Source organism: Xenopus laevis, chromosome 9_10L (genome assembly GCF_017654675.1).
Source record: "Xenopus laevis strain J_2021 chromosome 9_10L, Xenopus_laevis_v10.1, whole genome shotgun sequence".
Taxonomy (NCBI): Eukaryota; Metazoa; Chordata; class Amphibia; order Anura; family Pipidae; genus Xenopus; species Xenopus laevis.
The window spans coordinates 61,702,881-61,722,809 of NC_054387.1; positions in this window are offsets into that span (position 1 = coordinate 61,702,881).

A 19,929-nucleotide genomic window follows, 5' to 3' on the forward strand; every position below is an offset into this window, starting at 1 on the left:
GCATATATTTATTAAAGAGGAGCCATACATATAGGGTTTATGCTATTAAAACAATAACAGTTTGTACTGAGGGCACAGAAAATTCACATGCAGAAAACTAGATTTAGCAGTAAGTCTACTTGTCCTTTGCCTGATCGCGCTCTTCCATTCCTTAATGACCCTATCAGTTACTTACATTTGCATAATTAATTACAGAGCTGCATTCCAAATTTTTCTTTACACTTTTTTAATTAGAGAAATTGTCCAGTTGTTCTGGGAATTTTCTATATTTGGTTATGAAAGTGGCCTGGGATTTTATTATTATTTAATGACATTATTGGCAGTCTTCCTCACAGGCGTCAGCGTCTTCTGCCCACCTGCCATACGGTTTCTTTTTCCTCGCAAGGGATGCTAATTAAAGTGGTAGGCACTGGGATAAAATTCCTGCAGAGTTTTAAGTAGCACACTGAACTTTTGTTTAAAGGGCCACTTAACCCTTATTTTTAATTTTTCATATTATTTGAGGTTACTATTAATATATATATATCCTCATTACTTCTATTAAGATATTTTTACAATTGTCTCACATTGCATCCAGAACCTTCCTTATTGCCTTCTTATTGTATTCTAATACTTTTTATAAGTAGCAAGCAGGTGTGTGGCCTAGCAATCAAAGGGGTGTCTTTTTTGTGTCATTTAGGTAAAGCAATGTAGCAGATGTCCTTTCTGCTTCCGGTCTGTTAATCATTGCGGGCTTCTGCATTGTTTCAAGAGTCAGAACTTGTAGTGCAGAAAATAGAAGCAGCCAGACAAATACTGCTTTTAACTGCTATTAAAATTAACTTATAGAGGGGGCGTGGGATGACAGCCTAAGGGAGCAGAGGCATGTGACTGGAGCTCCGCTAAAAAATTATCCTGATAAGCCCTTACTATCCTCAATTTGAGCTGAAAGACCATCATTCAGCTACCACACTGACAGCCAACCTACCTGCATCGATGGGAGGCAGAAGTGGACCGAGGAATAAGCCAGACTTCGCCCAAAAACTATGCGTGTACGCAAGAGATGCAGGCCGAGATGGCTGCTCCGACACGAGACGGCCTTCCACCCCCACCGCCCAGCAACCAGCACCGCTGACCGCACCTCAAAGACCTGACGATTAACCAGGTTTTAACAGCAATTGCAGAGTGCCAGGCAACACTGATGTCTACTTTTACAAATAAGATGGAAGAGCTCCGTGTAGAACTTTCCATCCTGCGCCAAGACACGCAGAACATAAGGGAGCGTACTGCCGCAACTGAAACCCGCATAAGTAACCTGGAGGACACCTGCACTCCGCTCCACGATGAGGTACAGCAGCTTCGCATTCAGATCAAACAAGCGGTGGCCCACATAGAAGACCTTGAAAATCGGTCAAGGTGGAATAATGTGAGGGTGGTTGGCCTACCGGAAGGTGTGGAGGGGGGAGACCCAGAGGCCTTCTTCACGGACAGGCTTAGCCATTTTAGTATGGAAAGGAATTCCATTTACCTTTGAAGCTATACAGTCAGAATCAAAAGGTCGCTTCCTGAAACTGCATTGTGTTTTAGCACAAACTCCTATATCTATAGTTTGTATATATAACCCACCCCCGTTTAGCCTGGATCTGCTGCATCAAATATCTGCTAAGCTTGCAAGTCCTGACCCCAGACATATTTTTATAGCAGGTGATTTCAACGCAGTACCGGACATCACTGTAGATTGTCACCCATCTCCAAAATCCAAGACTGGTCTGAAGCCCTAGGGCTAACAGACTTATGGAGCTGGAAACATCCCACAGAAACCCAGTTTTCTTGTTTTATCCCAGCTAAATCGGCCATGTCCATAATCGATTGTCTACTCAACGGCCGACCTCCTACCCGAATTCATAGAAGTAGAATTCCTCCCACGGCCATGCTCAGATTATATGCTTATACAGATCACTTTACAACTAGGGAGGTCCAACTTACAGAGGCAGTGGAGACTGGGGGGTAGGTGGGTAACCCTTACCGAACTACAGACAGAGTTTCCTAACCGTCATACCAACTTTTGGCAAACTAACACGACTGAAACCAGTACAGCCATAACATGGGATGCATACAAGGCATACAATCTCTATGATTAAGGCCCAAAGAGCACGTACACGAGTTAGTATAGAAAAGGCAGAAGCAGACGCCTACCAGGCAGAGCAAGCTCATGCTACTCATCCTACTCCTGACGCACAAGATCAGTTTTCCACAACACAGAGAGATCTTAAATGACTACTTCTGGACTCCACCAAAAAATATCTGAATTATAGGGCCCATCAATTATATGAACACGGTGACAAAAATGCTAAACACATCTCCTTTTTTACTAGAGTTACACCCTTCCACCTCAATTCCCCTGGTTACAACAGCAAACGGCACCAATATTCCTGACCCCCTTCAGATCTGCACACAATTTGCAGGTTATTATTCCCAATTATATGCCTCCAAGATAAGCAAATCCGTAGTAGATATTAAGAGGTATCTACAGTCAATTGCTCTCCCCACATTAGACACTGAACAGTGACTAGAATTAGATGCAGATTTTACTTTGGTTGGAAATCAAAGCCGCTATCGACTCCTTCCCATCCTCTAAAGCCCCAGGCCCTGAAGGCCTACCCTCAGAATGGTACAAGACCCATGTGAAGCTCCTGATCCCCAAATTACTCAATTTATTTCATTCGGCCTCCAAAACCAACTCTCTACCACAATCCTTTTATCAGGCAACTATAACACTAATTCTTAAACAAGACAAAGACTCTGCGCAATGCTGTTCCTATAGACCCATCTCGTTGCTAAATATGGCTGCCAAAATCCTAACTGCTGGCCACATGCCTGAACCTAGTAATCAAACCTTGATACACCCTGACCAGACAGGCTTTACACCCAACCGTTCTACATATACGAATATAAGACGCCTGTTCCATAATTTGGATATTTAACATGACAACGCCTTGCACAGGGCAGTAGTCTCCCTAGACACAGAAAGGGTGTTCGACACGGTCAATGGCAATATCTAGTCGAAGTCTTAACAAAATTTGGCTTCGGCCACAAATTTATTGGGTGGGTGAAATTGGTATATCACTCACCGCAGGCCTCTGTCCTAGTAAATAGGCTCCTCTCAACACCCTTTCAACTCACTAGAGGTACCAGGCAGGGGTGCCCTCTCTCTCCCCTACTTTTTGCCATAGCAGTGGAACCCCTAACAGCCTCAATTAGGAATAACATCGACATTAAAGGACTGCAGATTGGTAATAGGGAAGAAAATAATCTCACTTTATGCTGATGACACTCTGGTTTATTTGGCAGACATTAATAACTCTCTAGATCAACTACTGCAGCTGGTAAAGCAGTTTGGGGGAATGCTCAGGTCTACGGGTTAACTGGAATAAATCCAGCATCCTCCCCATTGACCATAATCCACATCCCAGAGCGGACCTCCCTTTGAAGTGGGTGACCGAAGTGAAATACCTAGGTGTTGTAGTTTCTTTAGACAAGTCAAAGTTTCATACAACTGAATTTACAACCTATCTTAACGACATTTAGGGCCAAAATTCCAGCCTGGGCTGTGTTACCACTCTCTTTAGTTGGTAGAGTGAATCTGATTAAAATGATTTGTTTACCTAAGCTTTTATATGTATTGGCTAATGCGCCTGTCTATATTCCACTTAAGTGGTTCGATGACCTGGACAAGTTGTTTCACAATCTTCTATGGCCCACCTCCAGACCAAGGCTGGCAAAAGGGACTATGCAAGCCCCCTGGAGCAAAGGAGGTTTGGCCCTTCCTAACTTCAGAAACTACTACTTGGCTGCACAACTGGCCAATCTACAAAAATGGTGGCACCCCAACATTGATAACGGAGAAGTAACACTGGAGATGCACACGTTGGAGTCGGAGGAAAATCTACAGTCACTAGCGTTCACTGGTCCACAACTGGGAAGCGACCTCCCAAAAACAATTATGTCTATGTATAAATGCTGGCAGAGTGTGGCTAAAAAAGCCTACATCAACATAAACCAATGGTCCCTGGCCATGCCGCTGTGGAACAATAGATTGATGGATCATTTCTCCCTAATACCGGATCCAAGTGTCTGGATAAACAAAGGTATTACAGAATTGCGACACATCCTTCATGATAATGTTGTTAAAACCTTTGACCAACTTAAAAGTGACTACTGCCTACCAAACAATTACCTATTTAGGTTTCTGCAACTCAAACACTCATTTACAGCACAATGGAAGTCCAATTTCCAACACAAACCGTGCAACTTAGAGAGCCCTTGTTGGAAAAGCTTCTCAAGACTGCAGGTTTATGCCATGTAACCTCCAATCTTTATTGTGGGCTAATGGACTTAATGCCTGATCCACTCAGCAAAGCCAAAGCTCAGTGGGACCAAGACCTGGGGATTATTGAGCCGGACACATGGAAAGATGTGCCGAGTCAAATAAAAGACATAGCCATCCCGGCCAGAGACAGGCTAATACAAATTAGAATTTTCAGCCGCATTTACTATACACCGGAAAGACTTGCCATCTACCCAAACACAAGGGATTCCTGCTACAGAGGCTGCCCAGAGAAAGGCACTTATTTTCACATGTTTTGGCAGTGTGTACAAATTGGAAGGATGTCTGGAATTTTATGCGTACACGTTTGGATCTACCAAATATAGTCACACCCCAAATCAGTCTGCTGGGTACAACAGAGGAACTACCTCTTAAAAGACCTGAAAGATTACTGCTTCTCCAGTTATTTTTTGTTAAAAAACTAATCTTACTCCATTGGAAAGACTTCCAAGCCCCAACAATCGGTGAATGGAAGCAACTTGTGAACACTAACTTAACTCATATAAAAGCAATTTATATGTCCAGAAATTGCCCCAGCAAATTCGAAAAGATTTGGGCAAAATGGATGGCTCTGGATACTCCGGGAGTGTAATTCATAAGGGTCCCAGCCTACATGTTGGTATGATGTGATAGTAAGGTGTATGAGAGAGGTTTTTTATTTGTGATTTGAGGTGACTCACCTCATGACCTGACAGTGTAGCTAATCCACCCCATGACAGACTCTGACTCAATGGTTAAATGTACCCTTTTTAATTGTTGGAAGCTGTTAAAAATGATACGTTTGAAACCTAATTTACTTGGTAATCTTTTTTTTTTTTTTTTTTTTCCCCTTTTCTTTTGTGGGTATGATTGTTGTAAAATATAAATCACAAAAAGAATTTGATTAAAAAAAAAATAAAATAACTTCTAGAAATAACAGCCCTCTAAGTTTGCTCATAGCCTGTACAGAGATATTACATAAAACTGGCAGCATCGGTATTCCCTTGTACTAACTATAATTCCGCATTGTGCCTGTACAGATTGATACTACAGTATATAATGTTATTATATGCATTCCCCTGTACCATGCAGAATTCAAAAGGAACAGCCCCTGAGTCTGTACAGAGTGATATAAAATGTTAGATATTGATATTCCTGTGTATGAAGCACAGTTCAGCAGGAAATACTTAAAGCAGAGCAGCCCTTTAACTTTATGATGAGCCTTTTCTGCTGGCACAGAGAAAAACTGAGAGAGACTTTTTCAGCCACTGTCAGGCCACTCCATCCGCATTCTGGAGATGCGGGTACATTTTTTATATCAGAATGCCCTTGAGCTGTGTAATATGCAGGGCATGTTGTTTTGTTTTTGTTTAATTGGATTCATTTTTACTCGGCATTCATCATTATGCTGTCAGCCTGTAATAACTGCAGAGCCAATCACATAACCTTCCCTGCTCTAATGTCCTTATGAAGCAGAACAGTGCGAGGCGGCTGAAGGGTACTGAATGTCTTTGTCTCTGTAATGTCTTTCATTCAGCTGCCGAGTGCCTCAATGCACCCAACTTATGATTGAACCTCAATATAAAAATGCTAAACTGTGCTTCTTCCAGTTTAATATGTCCAGTGCTAGGTTGGCAGGGATTAGAATTGAAACCGCAAATTTATCAGTAACCACTTTTTGTCTTGCTGTAAATTATGGACCATATGCTCAGTATGCCTTATATGTGTCAATCATTTATGTGGGAACTGCTATGTTGCTTGCCTAGTGAGAGGAGTGCTACACTAACGTCATAACATTTCTGTTATATCTGTGGAGAATTGTGCTGTACCCTTCTGCTGAAAGGGAAATCAATATGGCAGTACCCACCCATATTTATAAATACAAATATAGACTCAAGTTATTTTCTATCCGTTTGACTCAAACTGGAGCAGTGGCCCTAGTAGCCAGACTGCAGATTTGTTGCAGTGTAGTTTGGTCTGGCTAAAAGCTGGTGGAACCCTGCAAGGAGCATAATCTCTCTTGCACATATAATAATTGCACATCAGTCATGACCCCCATTGGCCCCTTAGCTGTTTGAGGCCCAGAAGTAAAGTATACTCTCAGTTGTTCTGGTTCTAAAGGAAACATACAGATTGAGGCTGGCAGTCTGTAACTCAAGCAGTGAGTGAGACAATAAAGCTCCCCATACAGGGGCCGAAATAAGCTGTCAACAGACTTATTGGGCAGTATATGGGGCTTCCCCCGATCGATATCTGGCCTACAATCAGACATGTGGATTGGCCAGGCTAAAAAATCCAAGTTTGACCGAGGACCGCATCGGTTCGTTGATGTCGTCCTCGGCCCAACTGCCCATTTTCTTGATGTTGTGCCCTAGGGCCCACGATTGGATCAGCCCAATATCGCCCACCTCAAGGTGGTGATCTCTGCATGTATGGCCAACTTAACAGGTTTAGGAGCTGGGAATCTGAGACTCCAGTACTGTGATGGAAGCTTACAGGGGGAGGGACAAGGAATCTCTTAACTCCAGCAGTGGTTGGTATTTGGGGGGGTGTAATGGAATGTCTGTAACTCCCTGTATGTTTGAATACAGGGGAATATGCTGATTCTTAGATGGTACAACATGAAATTACAACAATAACATACATGGGATATAATGGTCAGGCATTGAGCAGCGGGTTTAACAAGGAGTCTTCAACAGCTCAAATCAAGTCTAGTAACATCGACTTTACACACATTGTTTTGCAGCAATACCAACAATCAGTAGGGTTTTAGCTACAGTTAGTGATAGACATGGCAATTCAATTTCATCTTCCTTTCATTCAGCAGTAATTGGCAATTAAATTATTATTGGATTTGATTTCAGCAATGTCCCAGTAATATCTTCTGATTTGTTAATTACAGTTGCATTAGGCAGTCTTGGAGCATCTACTGCAATGTAACCTAAATAAGTGGAACACGGACGACCTTATGTAAAAACACTGCGCTCCCGTCCATTTACATAATCAATTCATTAGCTCAAAAAACCCTATTCACTATCATAGTAATTATCCAAAAGCCTCTAATTATCCTCAGGGCTTTCCATAATGAACATATTTTGGGGAGTTGTCATTTTTATATATTAGTCAACTTTTGCTAACCTTGTCCAAATCCAATTTGGCATCGTTATCTATTTTCTTAATTATTTTGTGACTCCGGGGATCTGAGCTCTGGTGTTTGTAGCCGTAAATCTGCAGATTGCAATTTGAGCCTGTTCCGACGGGACCCTCAATAAACCTGATGATAAAGCAACATTACTCCATCAGCTCCTTCCAAATTAGTCACATTGCATGCAGCGGGCAAAATATACATTCCCCCCCCCCCCCCCACACACACACACACAATGTTTAACATTGCACCTGTCGGCAGTCATTAAACTGGATTATTCTTTGCATTCCTCATCCAGGCAGGTACCCTGGGCAAGAGGAGACTGGGAAAGGATGTAAACCAATTAATAAACAACTTTCAAATTGTCTTAAAATACTGATAATTCACCGCACTAAATGTTAGTTAAGGTGAAGTACCCCTTGATTACAAATATAATAAATCCACACAATAGAACAGAAAAGTTTTTGTGGGCCTTTAATCAGATTACATTGGATGTTTTCCCCACCCATTATAAGACTATGGTTGTTTCCATTAGAAGACTAGGAATGTCGCATTTGTATATTTATTTTACTTTATTACAATAGATAATGTTTTTTTTTTTTTCTTATACTGTTCAGCCAGATAACTTGGGATCCCAGTTTAGCCATATGAGTCTTGCCAGACAACCATCTGCGGACAATTCAGATGCTCATTCATCCATGTTCCAGTCAACAGTGGTGCTTCAACCGTCTGCCCAACCTGGATATATCATGGCCCCACCTCCACCCCCAGCACCGCCTCTTGGGCAGTCTGTGCCTCCTCCCACTTACTCGACGTCAAACCCGCCAGTTAGCCAGCCAGTCATGCAACAACAGGGATTCATGCAGCCATCTATACAGCAGGTGAGTGTCCCATGTTAAACTTGTAGAGCAGGGGGTCGGTTTCATCAGAATAAGTATCTTGTCAGGGGCCCAGATTGCTGAGCTTCTGCCAAAGGTTGGGGGTTTGGGTGGAAGATGCCTAGGTCCTAGTTAATCTTCAGATTTTCTTAGACTAAAGGCTTATTATCTTAATGGGGTATTTGACTGAAATAAAATATGAAGGACAAAAGATTTTTTTTTTTTTTTTTAACATCAACTTTATTTAAATTTCAGATACCGACATGTTACTGTGCCCCAAACCAATATCCCCACTCCAATCAACAATATCGGCCAGTTGCATCCGTCCAGTACAGTTCCCAAGCCAGCCAAACACTGCCACAAGCCTCCCACTCCACAGGTTTGTGTCTCTTCAGAAGCATCTAGTTTGAAATTCTCTCAAGTGTTAATTACAATTTACTTTGCTGGTTTCCAGGCTGGTGCTGCATTATTAGCGCCCAAAGATCCTTAAAAAATTATGCCCTTCAGCCAAAGGCTGTTGTGGCTTTTTGGGAGCTGTGGATCAGCTACAGCTGGAGGACTGCGCAGTGGACATCTATAATGTAAATACTGATTATGTTGTGGCTGTTTCATAGTGTTATAGAAGGTCATTTGTACCTGATATAAGGGCTAAACAAACAATGGAAAGAACTGGTGCTCTAAGTTCTGGAGTGAGACTAGATCTGCTTATGAAGGTTCCAGTGATTTGGGGGCTACAGGTTGGCTTGTTTGGAATCTTGTTAGTGCAATAATGTCCTTGTGAAATATTTTTGCTCCTTTCAAAGGGGTTGTTCACCTTTAAATTAACTTTTAGTATACTGTAGAGAATGATATTCTGAGACAATTAGCAATTGGTTTTTATTTTTCATTATTTGTGATTTTTGAGCGATTTAACTTTTTATTCAGCCGCTCTCCAGTTTGCAGTTTCAGCAATCTGGTTGCTGGGGTCCAAATTACTATAGTAACTATGCATTCTTTTGAATGAAAGACTGCAATATTATTGGAGATGAGCAATACAATGTAGCAATTACAATACATTTGTAGCCTTACAGAGCTTTTGTTTTTTATATGGGGTCAGTGACAAATAATTCAAAACAATGAAGAATAAAATGAAGGCTAATTTAAAAGTTGCTTAGAATTAGCCATTCTATAACATACTAACAGTTACCTTAAAAGTGAAACGCCTTTAACCTATATATGTATGGGATTTGTTATTTAGGGACCTAGGGTAAGTCCTTTTCTATAGTGCTTTTCAACAAGAATTTTTTTTTCTTCTATGAATAATTTACTTTTTCCCTTTTACTAAAAAAATAAATAAAATAAAGTCCCATACCTATATAATATACTCTATGATTTATTTTTCCTGATGGATGGCAGAACCCCTGTGTGGGAGGTAGGTACAGATGGTAAATGCCACCTACATGCATCTTGCGCCATAGTCTTATTGTTCAGCAGATGTCCACTTGCACAGTTACAGATACTAATAGCCATTATGTGCAATAAGTCCCGTCTGTTACTCGCCTCGTTTCTGTATCTCAGCTGACATTGTGAATCTGATTAACTAAATCTAACTGCAATGTCATGATCACTGCCGGATTCACAAGGCACTTTCAGTACTTTGTCTTTTGTAAAACTCATATTGGTAATTAGTTGCCCTTTGCATCATTAGTGGCAAGCTGCTCTGGCGCCGAGTGTTTGAGTGGCTGGATTCGGGCCCGGAGCGCTGTCTGAGAGGGTTTAAGTTTCTCACAGTGAACCGGTCTCTTTTTCAGTCTCTTTCTAATCCTCTTGATCTTTTGATTTCTTTCGTTACCTGGTCAGAATAACAGCTATGATTTGTATACAACATTTCCTTTTCTTATTCCTGCCTTTATGTACTGCAAATGAAAATCTCTTGCTCCTTCTCTCTCGCCACCCTCTGCACCCCTTCTGCCTCTCTTCTGTATTGTCACGACTGCTAATCGACTGACTTCTGCTACATTAAGAGTGTGAACCAGCAGTGCAGAAAATAGAAAGGCAATAATATTTATACATTTTCTAAAACCAGTCTGTGCTGAATTCATCTTTTAGATTATAATTTACATTTTCTTTCATTAAAGGAAAACCTTACCCCGCAAATGAATATTTAAGGAACATATAGTTTATAGCATATACAGTGGCATATAAAAGAATCTTACCAAACTGGAATATATATTTAACTAAATATTGCCCTTTTACATCTCTAGCCTAACCACCATTTTGTTATGGTCTGTGTGCTGCCTCAGAGATCACCTGACCAGAAATAGAGCTCTAACTGCAACAGGAAGAAGCGTTGAAGCAAAAGACAGAACTCTGTCTGTTAATTGGCTCATGTGACCTATGTATGATTTGTTTGTGTGCACCGTGAATTCTAGGATCTCAGGGCATGGCTCTTATTTTTTTGAAATGCCAATTTTCTATTTATGATTACCCAATGGCACATACTTATAAGAAGTATTTTATTATTAAAATGGTTGATTTATATGAAGCATTGTTTTACATATGAGCTGTTTTATGCAATATCTTTTTATAGAGACCTACATTGTTCGGGGTGTATACTTTGCCTTTAAGAAAAAAAGGGGGTTGAGAACCACTTTAAGAAATATTAGATGCTTTCTGTGTTTCTGCATTTCTAGTTTTCTTTAACAATAGTGTGAATATTCAACAGCTCTTTACAATTTCAGTAAAATGGTTGCTAGGGTCCAAATTACCCTAGCAACCATTGATTTGTATAAGGGACTGGAATACCAGAGGCCTGAAAATCAGTAAAAAATAAAAATAAAAAAGTAGCAATAACAATAACTGTTTAGCCTTACAGAGCATTTGTTGTTTAAATGGGGATCAGGGACTGGAAGCTGAAAAGAGTCAGAAGAAGAAGAATTGCTCAGAATTAACCATTCTATAACATACTGAAAGTTAACTTGCAGTTGCACCACCCCTTTAATGACCTTTCTCAAGAAATGCTGCAGGTAGCGACTTCTGCTTCAAAAAAAAAAAAAAACTGTTCCTGCATCGCCACATTTTGTTACTGACTCATCTGAATGTCACTATTGAACTGCAATGTGTGTTTTTGCCTGTGGTTTTGTAGTAGCTGGCAATTAACTGAGAATGTTCTTATAGTCCCTAGGCATTCAACAACTATATAAGCTATACAAGCAATTTCTTTTTAGCATATTTAAGTCTAGAAGTCATTAGCAGTTTACTTTAGGTGGAAGCAATGTTCCCTCTAATTCCTTCTTGCTGTCAGAACGACACAGATCCTATTTGATACCCATTGTAAGCAGTAGTCCTGTCCTGCTTAATGGCTGACATTCTAGCTATCTTTATAAGGGCTAGTCCAGAGAGATTTTGTCGCCTGGCGACTAATCGCCTCGTCTTTTGCGCGACTATCTCCCCAAACTGCCTCAGCGTTTTTCCCCATAGGCTGTAATGCAAAGTCGCCTGCGCTAATGCACACGCAGCGATGCGTTTTCAATAGTCGCCCAAAGTTGCCTCAGTGACCTGACATCTAGGAAACCATTATATGGAGAATATCCTAAATACAGTACTATTTTTTTATAGGCCTAAGTTAGAAGTGTGAAAGGAAAGATGACATATGTTCTTTTAAAAATCCTGGTTAGATACCAAATGTCACAAATAAACTGAGGAGTAATTGTGGCCATGAAATTTATTTTTCCTTTGATTTTCCCCAGGCTTTCCCACTGTAATGTCTAACCAGCAGCCGAATTTCCAGGGCATCGTTCAACAGCCTCAGAATCAAGCTCTAGTCGGTGGGCAGCCCAGCAACCTTACAAACCCCATTCAGGGGGTGATGGTGCAGTACTCCTCAGTGCCCTCCTATCAGGTATGTGACCCCTGTGTGGATATCTGTAAAGTGAGGCATTCCGTTTGGGACAGGTACACCTGTTTATATAAACCTTTTGCTTTTATAGGTGCCAGTTCGACAAAGCTCTCAGTCTCTGTCGCAGCAGCCATACCCCCAACAGGTGTTGATTCCTAGTCAGTCCAACCCAGGGCCGTTACCTGCAGCAGGAATGCCAGTGTATTATAGCGTCATATCACCTGGGCAGCAAAACAACCTAAGGTGGGTTCTTATTGCCAGACGCGTAATTGCATGTCTGTGTGAATACTAGCCATTGCCATTTTCTTTGCACCTTGCTCGTTTGCATACTGTTGTGCCAATCACAATGACAATGGCTTCTCTCTATTTCACAGCTCCTCGGTGGGATTTATCCAACCGACAGGATCTGAAACAATACAGTTTAACAGAACAACATCACCGTGCAATACTCAGCCTATGTCAGGCCCTCCGTGTGGAGGTAAATCACTTCTCTGTTAAAGCTACATGCTTAAAAATAAAACTTTTTTTGGTGCAGCATTTTTCTTTCCTCTTCCAAAAAATTAAGCTTTTTTTATTCTTCTTCTTATCATTATTATTAGCATGTATTTTTAGAGCACTGACATATTGTTCAGTGCTGTATTTTTGCTAGTCATTTGGCAAAGTTATATGATAAATCCATTTACTATACAGGGTTATTGTATAATTCTGGGGGCAACTTTTTAATTGCTTCTTTTTCTCTTCTAAACCATTTCTAGCTGTGCCGGCACCTCCCCCTGGAGGTGGAATGGTGATGATGCAGCTGAATGTACCCAACAATCTTCCACCTCAGACACATTCACCACCTCAGTGGAAACCAAATAAATATTACTGTGACCACCAGAGAGCTCAGAAATCAATAGAGTACAACAGTCTGGACCATACTACACAAGTAAGTGGACACACTGCTTCTCCTGTAAAATTTACAAAAAAAAAGAAAAGGTCTGTATAACACCATTATATTCTATAGAGCTTATCTGTCTGTAACCTAAACCTTTTCTCTTTTGAATGGCTGCCCCTTTGGCTACACAGAAACTTATTTATATACTACTAGATAACTATAGCAGTGTTTCTAAAGCAAACACACTGGTTTTACTAGTGCAGAGTAACAGTACATTGTATTTTAGTTATTTCAAAATACTTTGGTTTTGTATTGGTACTGTTACTTTAAAGGGCTGTTCTTTATTTTTTGAATGTTTTTTTAATTTTTAATCCTGAAAATAATTTTTGAGTGTTATTTATACTTCTTTAGAGGGGGAATATTAATCCTACATTGTAGTGCCTAAAGAGAAGATTTGTTTTATTCTTCATTGTGAATGTGCTTCTCCTTTTTTGGCATTGGATGAATTTTCATGATTATTTCTGTACTTTTTCAATCACCCTTCAGCATAGCACCCACCTGGGCAGTCCTGTCACCTCACCAAATCAGTCACCTCTGCCTGTTCATCTTTCCAACATGAAGAACATTCGCCCTGGCCTCACTGCTCTTCCTCTTGTTACACAGTTTTCAAGACCATTTGCTGCAGGGCAAGGTAAGGCACATTCCCTCTTTCCGTTTAAGCAGTATTAATGCAGAGAAATCTAGCACAAAGTACATGGCCAAAGCCTAAAGCTGGCCATAGAAGTTAAGATTTTTACAAGATCCGATCCTCATCGTGAGACCGCGATTTTCTCGGAGCGATCGTACAATCGTACAAATAGACCATCAACTAAAAATACCAATTTGCCAGGAAAACAAAGCTGCCTGCTTGGCCCTGCAAACATAGATAGACTGCACTGGGTCCAACAAAGATTTTTTGACCTGGCCGATCAATTTTCTGACAGATGTTGGCCGAAAAATCGTAAGATGTACGATCGTTCGAATCCCACTAACTGCATGATAATTTCGAAGGATTGTTCGGACTTCCCTAAAATCTGTCGTTCGGCAAGAAGAATCGTCGCGTCTATGGGGAGCTTAACACACGTTACACTGCTTTTAGTATGCTTAAATAAGTTGCATTGTATCTTTGTCTAAAGCATAGAAAAGACATCCCCTAATGTGTGATCTTTATATTCCTCCCTCTTAACAGGTGATACCAGATATCCGTTGCTTGGGCAGCCGTTACATTACAGTGCTCCCCATGTAATACAGGGACACATAAACCAACAGGTTGGTAACCAGACTTTATCAGCTATTGGGCATCATTGCTGACATAGTCCTGGAACTGTAATATGTGCCAAGTAGAAACCAAGGAACTAAAACATTATTAGTTGTGTGAATGTATTGTGGCTATCTGATTTATATTTAATTTGTTCTGTGTCTAGGGGCAGCCTGGCCACCGGCATGGAAACAGAGGAAAAAGGGCTCCCAAAAAAGCCGCTTCAACAGATCTTTGCCCGGGGGACCCAGGTACAGACATTGTTTCCTGGATTCCTGCACATATATACAGCAATGGATAATAGGATCGCATGATACATATGTGTAAGCAGTAATTCAGCCAACACCTTGAAAATGTTTAAGTAATGCAGAATGTCAACGCTGTTTGTATAAAGGATACTTATAAAGTGCCACTTCCTGTGAAGCAGGTCTTTGCCATTACTTGTGTACAGACAAATAATACATGCATTTGTTCCCACTAGGGCTTGGAAACACCTGTTTAATTCTGAACTGTTTCCAGCTGTAGAATCTGCTCTTGGGAGTTATTGTCTTTTTGTGACTGACTTTCTCTTATGATCTAGAAAATGTTAAAGGTCCCAGTATTTTATTACGCTGTCAAGCCACTTAGTCCTACTCAAACATGGTTCATTTTATGATCAAAGAATTCTAGAACTTGGTGCCCTCTTCATTCTGTACAAATCATATGCTGCTACCTTTTTGCCTCCTCCCAATGGTGTCTTTGAAATAAGCAGTAACTTCAGAGTAACTTAGTAACAGAGTATTGGTCCCATGTTTATTTGTTTTCGTAGCCAATGCAGTTGCTGTGTGTGTCCTTCCCCAATCCCAGTAAAACATGCTACCAGAGGCAGAGGTCACTTTACCTGCATTATCATGCATACTTACAGAGACTTTTAAAGGGGTCAACACCAATACAACAAGTTTCTTAGAGTTGTTGTAACTGCCTGTTGTTCAGACAGTCCCGGAGGAGAGACACGGGAGGTAGAAGGGCTGCAAAAATTAATGGCTATCCCAATTAACATCTATTTAAGTGGCTCTGGCATTATAAAGGCTAACTGCATATTTGCCAGTCATGTCCAAAGTTTCAAATTTACACCGGCCCACAGCCTCCATCATGAAATTAATAATAATGTGGCCCCCCAGCACAGTACAATCAGGAATCACGTAGCAGTAATATTTGGGCACATTAATGAAATGGTCTGCCACTTGGTCTATGCTGCTGCCTGTGTGCTGAAGGTGTTAGCTAATGGCATGTAGTGACACGCCACTCTCGCATACTTCTTTAGGATGTACTGATGTGCCAGTACAGTAAACTAAAGAAGTATGTGAGAGCGGCGCGTCACCAGGCCCAGATTTTGTGCTGCGGTGCCCCAAGGCCACTGGGTCCTAGTGCCGGCTCATGCACTCGCACCGCCACTGCACACATGTGTCGGAGCACTGGGGATGATGCGCACAGGAGTACGCTCCCTTGGATTGCGGCTGGGCAGCATGCCGCCCCTAAAATAGTGCCATCCTAAGCCTGGGTAGGGTTGCCACCTGCCCGGTAATTTACTGGCAATGTAGCTGCCGGTAAATTTGTAATACCCTTAACAATACCCATTGGCCCACCCCCAATCCCCTGGAAATGTAACTTTTGTGCTCCTCCTGGCGATCCCTGTGACTCGGCCCACCCACCTTTTACATCACGGCCCGTCCCCTTTTGTTCCTGCCCCCCACCAGCCGGTAAAAGTTTTAGTAAAAGGTGGCAACCCTAGGCCTTTGTAGCCTCACCAGAAATCCAGGCCTGGGCGTCACTACATGTCTATTGCCAACACCTTCAGCACACAGGCAGCAGTATAGACCAAGTGGCAGACCATTTCACTAATGACTAACGTGCCCCAATATTACTGCTACGGCTATGCGATTCCTTGTTTAAATGAGGCACGGAGAATTAGTCCAAACAGACTTCACTTCTCCATTCCTAATTGCCGTGTACATGTCCATCTCCAGGAGTGTGTGATCCTGGTCGAAAGCTAGCTACCTCGGAATGGATGTCAGGCTGAATGGTCAGCCCCCATGCATTTTCACCTCACCAAATCTGGCCCTTGTTGCAGAAAGTTTGGACACCCCTGATATATGCAGTTAGTTTTAGGGTCAGGACACACAGGCAGATTCAGGGAGATTAGTCGCCCGGTGACAAATCTCCTTCAGGATGACACATTCCCCAAACTGCCTTCCCGGCTAAAATGTAAATCACCGGCGGGGGGGCACTCGGCACAATTCGTTTTCCGAATTTGCCTCACGAGGAAACTTCGGGCGACTTCGGAAAACAAAACGTGCCGAGTGCCATTCCAACGGCGATTCACATTTTAGCCGGCAGGGGAGATTAGTCGCCCTAAAGGTCACCTTCTTTAAATAGGTTATTGAACTAAATAGGTTATTGTTGATTGAATTGGCTGTGTTGGAATAACATCTTTTGTTACTTCCAGCAGTTTCTGGAATGGGGAAAGTCCTTGAGATCACGGAACTGCCAGAGGGGATAAGTCGCAAAGATGCAGAAATGCTTTTTGGAGACCTTGCAAAGGCTGGCGCCAATATCCGGTGGCTGCGGGAGCCTCGCTCTCGACAAACTCTGCATCCACATCATCCGCACTATTGTGGCAACACGGAGAACCACATAAGTACTGAACACTCCAATGCCTCGCTGGACCTGGCCTCCACCTACACCATCGTAGCTACTTTCCCTACCGTTTCCGCTGCTCAAAGTGCATTGAAGAAACATAATAACTTAATGAACAAGTTTAGACTGAAAACAAGCAGAAAGCACTACGATTTCCACATTCTAGAAAGGGCCAGCTCTCAATAAAAGGTCATCGAGTGATTGTTTTTCTCCCATTTCCATTACCTGTCTCTCTGATTTCTCACCCCTCCCCCAATTAACCTTGTTTTTGATGCCCCTTCATGCAACACCTTGAGGCTGGTGAATAATCTCTCATAATAAATTCTCTGACTGAATAGAATGTGCCAGTGCCCCAGCAGAAGTCAGTGGAGGCAGAATGAAACACACCAGGATAAACTTTCTTCCTTTCCTTTTATAGTCTGTTTGTTTTATATTTATATTTCTGTATCGGACCCAAAGTTCTCTTGTACAGAAAAAGATAATGTTGTTCATAATGAATGCCCAATGGAAAAAAAAAAAAAAAAAAAAAGAAGAAAAAAAATGTGTTTTCTACTTTTTTCACAGCCAGCACTTTGCCATCCATTTTAATAGAACAGGGTGGGGAATTTATTGCTGCACTTAATCGAAATAGAAATATATATATATCTATAAAAGTTTATAAATAGACCTATTACTGTTTGAATCGAAAAATAGCCCTGTGCCCCTGACTTGTATAAAGACTAAGCTACGGATGCTTTTTACAGTTACCTCCTAAGAGTAAAAAACCCAATAAGGCCTTGTGAACTTTGTAAATACATTGTCATAAATTACTTTCTATTTTATCAGAAGCCATTCAGGGGGATAGGATTTTTTTTTTTTTTTTTTGAATAAAAGATGGAAAGGGTAAGAATCTCTTGGGTGGAAATGTACAGGATATTATAGCGAATTCATCTGAACAAACAGACCCCCCACCACCACCACCTCTCGCACCTATTGACTATGTATTGGAGAAAAGCATGGCAAGAACTTGACTTTAATCTTAAATTAAAATCTCCTGGAATCTGATTGAAAGAATGTTCCGTTGGAGAAAGTAAATCTGGCCTTGTGCCCCCCCTCCTCAAAAAAAGAATTTAGTGATCAAAACAAGGTTATTAAATTGTAACTTATTTTTTTATTTTTCCCTCCCAAGAATCACTGGACATCTAAAGAGTCTTTGCACATATGAACAAACATTTTTGTTGGTGTATTTTGCAAGGCTGTACAATGTGTGCTGGTGCAAGACTTTTTCAGTTAAGAAAAATAAATGTTTACATAATGTAAAATGTGTTGGTTACTTCCACACCCTCACCTCCCTCATTTCGGATGTTGCTTTAAATTTTATTTGATTTTTTTAGATAAACTTTAAGTTTTGTATCCATTAGTAGGAAAAAATTGCCTCAATTCCAGATTCGTCTCGATTTTTTTCTCCATTTTGGCTTTTCCCCAGCTGTTCCTGTAAAAATTCCATAGTAAACTTTAGTTTATACACTAGGAAATTTATGATCGTACTAATTTGCAAAGGTGCCGAACACAAATGACTGTTTATTATGTTGCTGTGTTCTTATAATACATTTTAAAATGGCATGACTATGGGTACCCCTGGAACTATAGCAGGGGGCAGTTACCCCAATGTTTCTTTATATCTGTAACATTGTTACAAGCTAGAGGAGTCCAGCCTAAAGGCCAATTCGTGAGGCTTGGGGTGTGTGCGTTTTTGTGTCCTGAGTAACCCTGAAACTATAACACTATAACTATAATACCCCAAGGGAAGATCTATATACCCTGAAGTCAAGTTAAGAGTGCGATTTGGGGTGCTTACTTGTTATAGCAAAAGGTGACCATCGCTTGTTAATTCTAGTACCTTTGCAAGTCCACCTGATGAACAGCAAATACAGAGTGGACATAATATCAGGATCAGTTTGCTTGAGGAGAATTTCCAGCTGTAACACCAGATTTGCTGGTGTTCCCCCAAATGTCTGTCTGAATATTCTTCATAACTGGGCAGAGGTTGGAAACATGTTATAGGGGTTGTTGACCTTGAAACATCTAGTTGTTTTCAGATACAACACCAGAAATAACGACTTTTTCCAATTTTCTGTGTGCCCATTTTTCTAATATTGAATTGTAAAGTGTAATTTTTCACCTTCTAAAGTAGCTCTGGTGGGGGGGGGGTTGCCGACCCTTTAAACTGTTCTAAATTGATACATTTAGTTAATACATTTCTTATCTTTGTCCCTGCTGAGCAGAATCCCTGAGTTTCATTACAGGCAGCTGTTACAATTGATACAATAGCTTCTAATACTCCAGAGATGCTGCTGAGACAATTTGCAACATTTAGTTGATACATTTAACAGTTTAGAGTCTGCACCTGAATTACTGAGCTGCCAGACTCAAACACCACAGACAGGGATATTCAACTTTAAGCTTAGAATTTGGAAAAACAGTAAAAAATAAATAATGGAAAATAATTGAAAAAAGACTTTGTTTCTGGGGAACAATCTGAAAACATCTGAACTGAAAAAAGTGTTTGGAAGGTGAACAACCCCTTTAAATAGTAAAAACACTGCACCTGCTCACTTGGACAATATATTTGACTGCATTTATTGTTCCCCATCCGGGAATAGGTTCATGGTACATTCAAATGCAGTGATCCTTAAACGTTCTACAAAAGGGCAAGAATGTTCCTGTACTGCACTAGGATGCCCTCCTTGTCCATGCTGACTGTCTAGCATGGATGAAATCCTGACAGCTGATATAAGAGGATCCAGGCAGCCAGGCCCAGCCATACAGCTGTTAAATGCCATCAGGTTGGTATG